At 33.5% G+C, this 8273-nt stretch overlaps 1 long non-coding RNA gene across 1 annotated transcript; it reads left to right on the top strand.

The window, feature by feature from the left end:
- Nucleotides 1-4496: 4496 nt before the first annotated feature.
- LOC107911360 (uncharacterized) lies at nucleotides 4497-5939 on the top strand. Its single transcript, XR_001687851.2, has 4 exons — nucleotides 4497-4774; nucleotides 4869-4941; nucleotides 5050-5403; nucleotides 5508-5939. It is a non-coding gene; the product is annotated as an uncharacterized lncRNA (long non-coding RNA).
- Nucleotides 5940-8273: the final 2334 nt, after the last annotated feature.

Here is an 8273-nt window from a genome sequence, read left to right as displayed (position 1 = left end):
GATCACCATTACAAAGCTAATTGGCCTACGCCCGCTGTTCCCAATACTGTTCACCCTTATCAATCTCCAGATTTAGTTGCATCTTAAAAATGATCGACTCTTCAATTGTCTTATCAATCAGAATGTTCGTGCTCAGTTCTTCGATCCTTCGATCCTATTCTTAGTAATATATCAATGACATACCCATCTCATCAAGCCCTGACTCACCAAAGACAGTCACGTTAGAACATCACCATCAAACTCCATCCAAAGCTGTCGCACTTTCGCCTCACAAGAGACATCCATCGCCCAAGTGGCCTCAAATAAAAAAAATGAGGATGCAACAAAAATAGATTCCTGTCATAGCCTAAATCTAGAAGTAGCGGTCAATGATCCAAAATTGTGTGAACCCAATGTGAGATCTTTACGTTCAGAAATATTTCACGCTACCCTGTATTAGACACACCTCGATCTAACCTTTCCCGAATATTAGTGTGCGCAAATCAACCTTGCTCCAAAGTGTACCACTTTCCTTCAAAACCCAAATTTAAAAGATCACAATATTGAATAACAGCACGAAGAGCCTTCATACAACGTTCATCCTGCAACTAGCCTCCTTGTTTCTCATGGAAAAAGAGAATCTCATAAAAATCGCCCATAAAAAAACCAATGAGTATGATCATCATCCGAGAGACCTCGCAACAACTCCCAGGACAATGGTTTGTTAAATTATTTTAAATGACCATAGAAACCCGTGAATCTCCAGGAGTGACCATTAGTTCAATCAAAACATCAATATGATTTCCTAAAAAGGAACGCAGAGTAACAAGACATCATTCTATCCAACAAAGTGACAATCCTCCAATAGTTCCCACACTACCAACATCCAAATTGTGGGCATATCCCTGATTTTGTCAAAATTTCTCTATATTTGAATTCTATAGTTTTGTTTCTATTAGTAAAACTACAGTGGGGTTTGTCTCCTTTAGCATATGCTAAAGGTGTCAAATTGCCTGGGGATTTCCCAAACCCCAGACATTCCAACTAAGGATTTTCATGGCACCCGACTGCTCCACTAGACAGGGCCAACTGATGAATCAAAAGCTTGAATAGTATCCTACTTAGTTGAGGTTATCGTCGAATTCGATAACATAGAAACTGAAGAAAATCGTGAAGTACACAATCGTTTTTTCCCTTCTCCAATCTCTATGGGAAACTTTTTCACAGTTGTCATAGCAATAACAACACCAGACTCTCTAGACGACCCGTCTCCTATAGCTGTGCCATCCAAATTTATCCCTAGAATTTCACCTACTCAATCATGAATACCCACATATCAAAAAAAGCCCTGAATTTCTGCTTGACTAATTAGACCTTCATATGCCTTAAAGTTTTCTCTCTTGATTAGTCATGTGACATCTCCCTTCTCTCTGAGCCAACATTTAGTCGCCACCATTGACCATTTCGGCAAAGCCTTTAACAATATATCCCACTCAAAAGGGATCACCTTTTTATACACAATTTGGATTGGGCAAAAAACCTTCACCATGACCCAGTCGCCCATTGATCTGCCACAAATTGATGTGGCAAATTATAATTTCTCAGTATACTTAAGGAGCTTATTCTCGAGCAAAATGGTGTCTTTTACATAGTTTTTCATTATTTTTAGTTTTTAAGTTAATAAGTGAAATGTTTTGTTTTTGCTCATTGTGTAAACCAATTTGGCCAATAGTGCCATAGGGGGGCCCAATTTTGAAACCCAATTTGGCCAATAGTCTACAAAACGAAGCGAAACACGTAGGGGATCTTCCCCCAATTGTAGTCGATGGTACACCAAAAGATGGTTGTTAAATGTCCAAGAACTACCATCCATCACTCTCTCGATGTCAAATTCATAGTAAAATCAGAAAATATAACACTTTTCGCCTAGTTCATAAATTGTAATCCTACTATAGAGATGCTACATATTTGCAAAAGTCGTTCGTATGGCTTGGAATTGGATAATGTTGGTTGTCAGAAAACTCCCTACAAAGAATATGCCAATTCCAAAATCTTCTTCCCCTTCGCCTAGAGTGACCTGCCAAGCATCCTCCTCACCATTGTCCAACGACAAAGTTGCTAACTCGACCTCTATTACTCCTTCAAATTGACACCAATTAGACAAGAAAACTGAAAGATGAGAAATCAAAGAAAAGAAACATCATCACAAACCGTTGGGAAACTAAATGATCGTGCAAAAGAGTAAACTAAACACGTGCCATATCGGTAGAATTAAAGGCATCCAAAGGTTGCATTTAAATGAAGAGAGGGTTCATTTTCGTTGTTCAATTGGAAAACATAACCTTTCGGAATTTGAAAAAATTGCAAAATTGTTATATCAATACAAAAGGGTTTGTTTACATTTTATGTTTTCTAAACATAAAACCGTCGGAAAAAATTAAAATTAAATCACACATTGCAAGTAAGCTACATTTTCTCACTAAGAGGGGTGGGCGAACACAGACGATCCCAATGTTTTTTATATATTAATTTTAAACGCACTTCTATATTTTAAGTATATAGTTTCCATACGAATACACGTGTGATAGAATAATGCAAATATAATAGGAAGTAATCTTAAGGTAGAAGGTTAGCATTAGAAATATATAATATCATGATAAAAAATCACAATTACTCTATTTTACTTTTGAGTAACTTACAAAAATAGTCACTTAATAATGCCTTTGTTTCTATTTTGGTCATTCAACTATTAATTTTTTTGATTTAGTCACTCAACTTTTTGAAATCAAATATTTTAGTCACTCTTCTATTAGTTGCCGTTAGATGAGTGACGAAAAGCTGGTGTTGGCTTTTTTTCTATTGGCTTAATAACAAATTAGCCCTTCAATGTTTACACATTCTATCAAATTGATCCTAAATAAATAAAAATTCAATAAATTTAGCCCTCAACATTTATAGATTTCTTCAATTTAGTTATAATTCTAAAGGAATCATAAATATCTCAACAAAAAAAGGGCTAGATCAAGTGGTAGCATAGATGTCCAACAATGCTATGCATGGGCATGAGTTCAAATCCTTCCAAGCACAAATGTTCACATTTTCTTAATAGGTGGTTGTGTGCCACGCACAATCCAATCTAACGACACTTCGTGAATTGGACGAGACTCGTAGTGGAATTGAGAGACAAAACTAATACCAAACGTATTGAGAGGTCCATTGGCTCCAAAGAAACAACAGTTTCAATACTTATCTTAAAAAAGTCAGAAAGCTCTCAACAATGTTTATAGTTAAAATGCTTGTGTCAATCATAGGTTGTGCCACGTATGTGTATCTTAAAATATAATATATAATAGTTTTTTATCCGTACGATGCACCATGTGTTTTACAAAATTGTTATTATTTAAATAACAATTAAACATTAATAGTCACAATCATAAAAAATTGCTTTAAGACTGTGTATTTTATTTAAATCTTAATAAGATATTATTTATTTTTTAAAAACATTTTATTAGAAAAATTATAAAATAAAAATTTTGATAAATTAATTTTATATTGTATTTAAATATATTTTTTTTCTGTTTTAGCGTTAAATATAAAATAGTTTAAAAAATTTCAAAATAAAAATTTTAAAAGTTTTAAAAAATGTATAAAAAAATTTAAAAAGTTTTAAATAGTGGGTAATGTTGCCAATGTAGGAGGACGTGGGTGAGTTCGAGTGCGTTGAAGCACGTTATCCTCGTATTTATGAGTTGGAGAGGGGATATGGGTAGTTCTAGGTATTGTGTAAAAAAGAACAAACATGACCAGAACGTATAATGAAATTATTAAAAAAGAATATTTTAATTTAATATTATTAATAAAGTGATATTTCAATTTTTTAAATATATTTTTTTCAACGTTTTAGATTTTAAAAATATTATATATTTACAAACATGTCTTCTAAAAAATAAATAAACATCCATGTGAAATTAAAAAAAAAATTGTCTTGCAAATTCTCCATTTACTCCAACTAAAATGAGGAAAGATTAATCAATGTTAGATTTTAAAATGGTTAGTCTAATAATATATATATATATCTACATTTGTAACAAATGCATTTCATATAACTAAAAAATTGAAATACACATGAAATTTTTTTGGAATGGTTTACGAGAATGCGAAAAAACATACCTTATTTTTGTTGAATAAAAATAAGAATTTTATTTTATAACGTTTAACAAGTTTAGAAAAAAGATGAGATTTTCTTAAAATTGTGTAGCTCTTAACCTTATTTTTGTTTAAAAAAAGAATTTCCATAAAAGAAGGGATTACATTTCTTAAAATTATTGTTTATCGATATTAAATTTTTATTTTATTCATATATACTTCTAAACTAATACTATACGGGTTGAGAAATCCGTGCAACTTTAGTTTGATGATTTCATCTTGAAATTAAACATTTTATATTATTGTGTTTTTTATTTTGTTAATTATATTATCTTAATTAATATATACATGTAATTGTTAAAAATATATTTGATAGTAATTATAATAACAAAACCTCAAAAAAATTATAATAATGAAAAGTATAAAAATATTCTGAAATTAGAACAAAGACCCACTTTCACTGCTGTAAATGGTGTGGGGACTCTGTTATTTACCATTGTTCTGCAGTTTAAGATCATCCCACTCGAGTCCCGGCATACCATTCTTGTTCCCGATCTGGAATTTTGTTTGTCAAAAGCTCCATCAAAATTTATTTTTATTTCTATTGGGTTTGCTGGTTTCCACCGTTCGTCTTCCACTCTCTGTCCAGGTAGCCTTTTATTCACCTCTTCCCATCCATTTAAGTATTTGTTTATGAACATTACAATGCCTTCTACTGATTGGGTTTTTTTTTTCTCATGCAGGATTTTATTCCTCCGCATCCATATTGCCCAGATGATAGAAACTATAACTTTCCTTTGAGCACTGGTTGATCTGGTGAGTATTTTGCTTAGCCACTATTGAAGTCCTTCTCTTTCTTTTCTTTGGTAATCAAGAAACCCTAACTCCTGCCATATGTTTTTTATTGCATGACAATCTCTGAAGGCGTGTTCCATGGATTCTACCATTTCTCTACAGCATGGGCACAAAGCATTGTTGCATATTCTTTTGTAATGTAGATTTCCCATTGTTGGAATATAGCCATTGTACACCCTCCAATTTGTGATTTTTATTTTTCCTGGTAGATGCCAAAGCTATTTGTGGAAGAATGTATTTATATCTGTAATATTAATTGTCGTATTGTCTAGGGTTGATCTTTCCTTTGTAAGTCATCTGTAGGCACTTCTCACTATATATTCCTCTGTTAGTTCCCTGTTCCAAATTCTAAAGTCGTCCTGTGGATACTTTGCTAGCGAGGTACTTAATATTGCATTCGCCTCTTCTCTTGAGAATAAGCTGGTAATTATATCTTCTTTCCATATTCTGAGATTTGGGTCAATTAAATCTGCTACTTTCTCATAGCTTTTATTTCTGACCGTCTCCTTTATCTTGTATTCTTCCAGGCCAGGGATCTAAGCATCGTTCCATATTGAAATTTGATTTATTTTTCCCACTCTCCAGGCCATACCTTCTTTCAATAACTTCTTAGTTGCCCATACGCTTCTCCAAGTATCTGATGGGTAATTTCCTAATTCAGCTTGCAAAAGGTCACTCTCGGGATAATATTCAAGTTTTAATGTTCTTGCAAGTAATGAATTGGGGTTTTCCATTAGCCTCCAGCCCTGTTTTTCTAGGAGGGCATTTGCCTAAATTTCGGAACCCCATTCCCCCTTCCAATTTTGGACTGCAAAGTTTTCTCCAGCTATACCAATGTATTCCCCTTTTACCTTTCTGTTTTTGCCACCAATAACAACTAATTATTTGCTTCATTTCTTGACATAATGAATTTGGTAATAAGAAACATGACATTGCATAGGTGGGAATAGATTGAAGTATTTTAACACTCCAATTATTTACTCATTCTGCCATATTGTCTCTTAAATTCTGGAATGCCCTTTTCTTTTGTCTTACCACAATGTTGGGTAGTCCCAGATATTTTTCAACATCTTTCACGCTTCTAACTTGTAATGATTGGGATACCTTCTCCCTTTCTTGCGCTGAACTGTTCGAGCTAAAGGAAACTGTTGATTTATCCATATTGATACTTTGGCTAGAATTTTGCTCATAAACTTGTAGAATGTTTTTCAGCGTGCTCGCCCCTCTTTTTGATGCTTTGCCTAACAGAATGCAATCATCTATCTGCAAATAGTAGATGGCTAATTTCTATCCCACTTTTGCTTGCCTTAAAACCTTTTATTCTTTTTTCATTCTTTGCCAACCTCATCAAAGTTGAAAGACCCTCACCACAAATTAGAAATAAGTAAGGACTTAAAGGGTCCCCTTGTTGGTACAAAATGATCCTCCGAATAAGACACAATGGTAATGCATTTCATGATAAAATCAACTTAAGCACTTGCAAACCCTAATTTTAGCATCATCCCCCTTAGGACCCCTCATTCTACCTTATCGTATGCTTTTGCTCATGTCCAATTTGAATGTTAAGGATCCCTTCTTTCCAGGTCTTTTTTTCTTTTAGGGAGCGCAGAATTTCATAGGCTAATAAGACGTTATCAGTAATTATTCTACCCTTAATAAAAGTGCTTTATGCCTCATCAATGCAACTGTTAAGTACTCGATTAAACCTATTTGCTACTATTTTTGCAATGATTTTATAAAGAATTGAACATAAACTAATAGGCCTAAAATCTTTCAAACTATTTGGGCATGATTTTTTCAGGATGAGTACTATTAGAGTAGAGTTTATTGATTCCAAAGAATTACATTTATTAAGAATGTTGAGACAGTACTCTCCCATGTCTCTTCCAATGATATGCCAGAATTTTTGATAAAAAATTGCTAGAAATTCATCTTCCCATGCAACTTTTAGTAGCGCCATGTCTTTCAATGCTTTTTGAATTTATTTGATTTTATATTTCTCCTTTAGTTCTTGGTTCATATCGTTTGTAATGTATTCCTTTACCCCTTCCCTTATCACCTCTATTGCCCTTTCCTCTTATTTTGAAAAGATGTAAGAAATAGTCTTTGGTAATACTCATTATCTCACATTTGTCTGATGTGCACGATCCATCTTCCTTTTTTTTAGTTCTTTTATTTGATTAGTCAGTCACCTTTGGGAGGCATTGTAACACCCCTAACCCATCTCCATCGCTGGATTAGGGTTATAGAGCATTACCGTATTATTAGAAACATTTAAACATTATAACATTCAATAATCTAAAATATATTATAAACCATTCATTCTCATACATTTCGTCCCTAAATCGAGCTCTCGAGGCCTTATAAATAACATGGAAGCAATTCGGGACTAATTTGAAACAAAACGAAAAGTTTAAGAAAAAGTTGCAAAAAAATTGGAAACAGGGGTGATACGGCCGTATGACTTCACCCCAGGCCGTGTAACTTTCGAACAAGGGACACACGGCTGTGTCCCAGCCCATGTCCTCACTCGTGTAACTTACTGAGTAGGGTCACACGATCATGTTATACGCTCGTGTGCCAGGCCATGTGAACTTAAAATTTACCTAGAATTAAGCCATTTCACAATCAATTCACACCTAACCAATCTAACCATCTAAGCATACATCCAAAGGACTTAAACATCATTCACAATCACAAAAACATGCCATTTTAGACACCCTAAAATAAATAACCAATATGCCATTCAAAGACACCAAAATTATGACAACACATCAACTATAAAAACATGTCAATATTGTCTCATTTTATGCATGATAACCTTGTTCAAATATGTACCAAAGCAAACCACAAATAATCATCTTCAAACCACTCAATTACACCAAAAAGGACATTATTTACAAATATATTAAAATAACTAAGTGACATAATTTGGTAAAGTATCAAAGTGTACCAAACTAACATATTTATCTATATATACATGCCACTACCCTAGGAGATAGAAAAACTACCAACTTAGATGGATAGTGTGAGCTAGTTGAATGATCCTTCCAAACTGTCAGCAACATTTATCTACAAAACAATTCATAAGAACCAATAAACTTACAAAGCTTAGTAAGGACATAGTATAACATTTAATCTAAATTCAAATAAATACAGTTCATATACTATTTGATTCAGACTTACCAGAGTATAAACAAGGGCACAAATGTGCATTCGGGGTACTGAAGTACAAACAGGGACACGTATGTGCAATCAAGGGTATCGAAGTATAAACAGGGGCATGTATGTGC

The sequence above is a fragment of the Gossypium hirsutum genome, chromosome D11 (genome assembly GCF_007990345.1).
Source record: "Gossypium hirsutum isolate 1008001.06 chromosome D11, Gossypium_hirsutum_v2.1, whole genome shotgun sequence".
NCBI classification, from domain to species: Eukaryota; Viridiplantae; Streptophyta; class Magnoliopsida; order Malvales; family Malvaceae; genus Gossypium; species Gossypium hirsutum.
The sequence above is the reverse complement of the archived record's forward strand: the minus strand, read 5'-3'. Positions and strand labels throughout refer to the sequence as shown.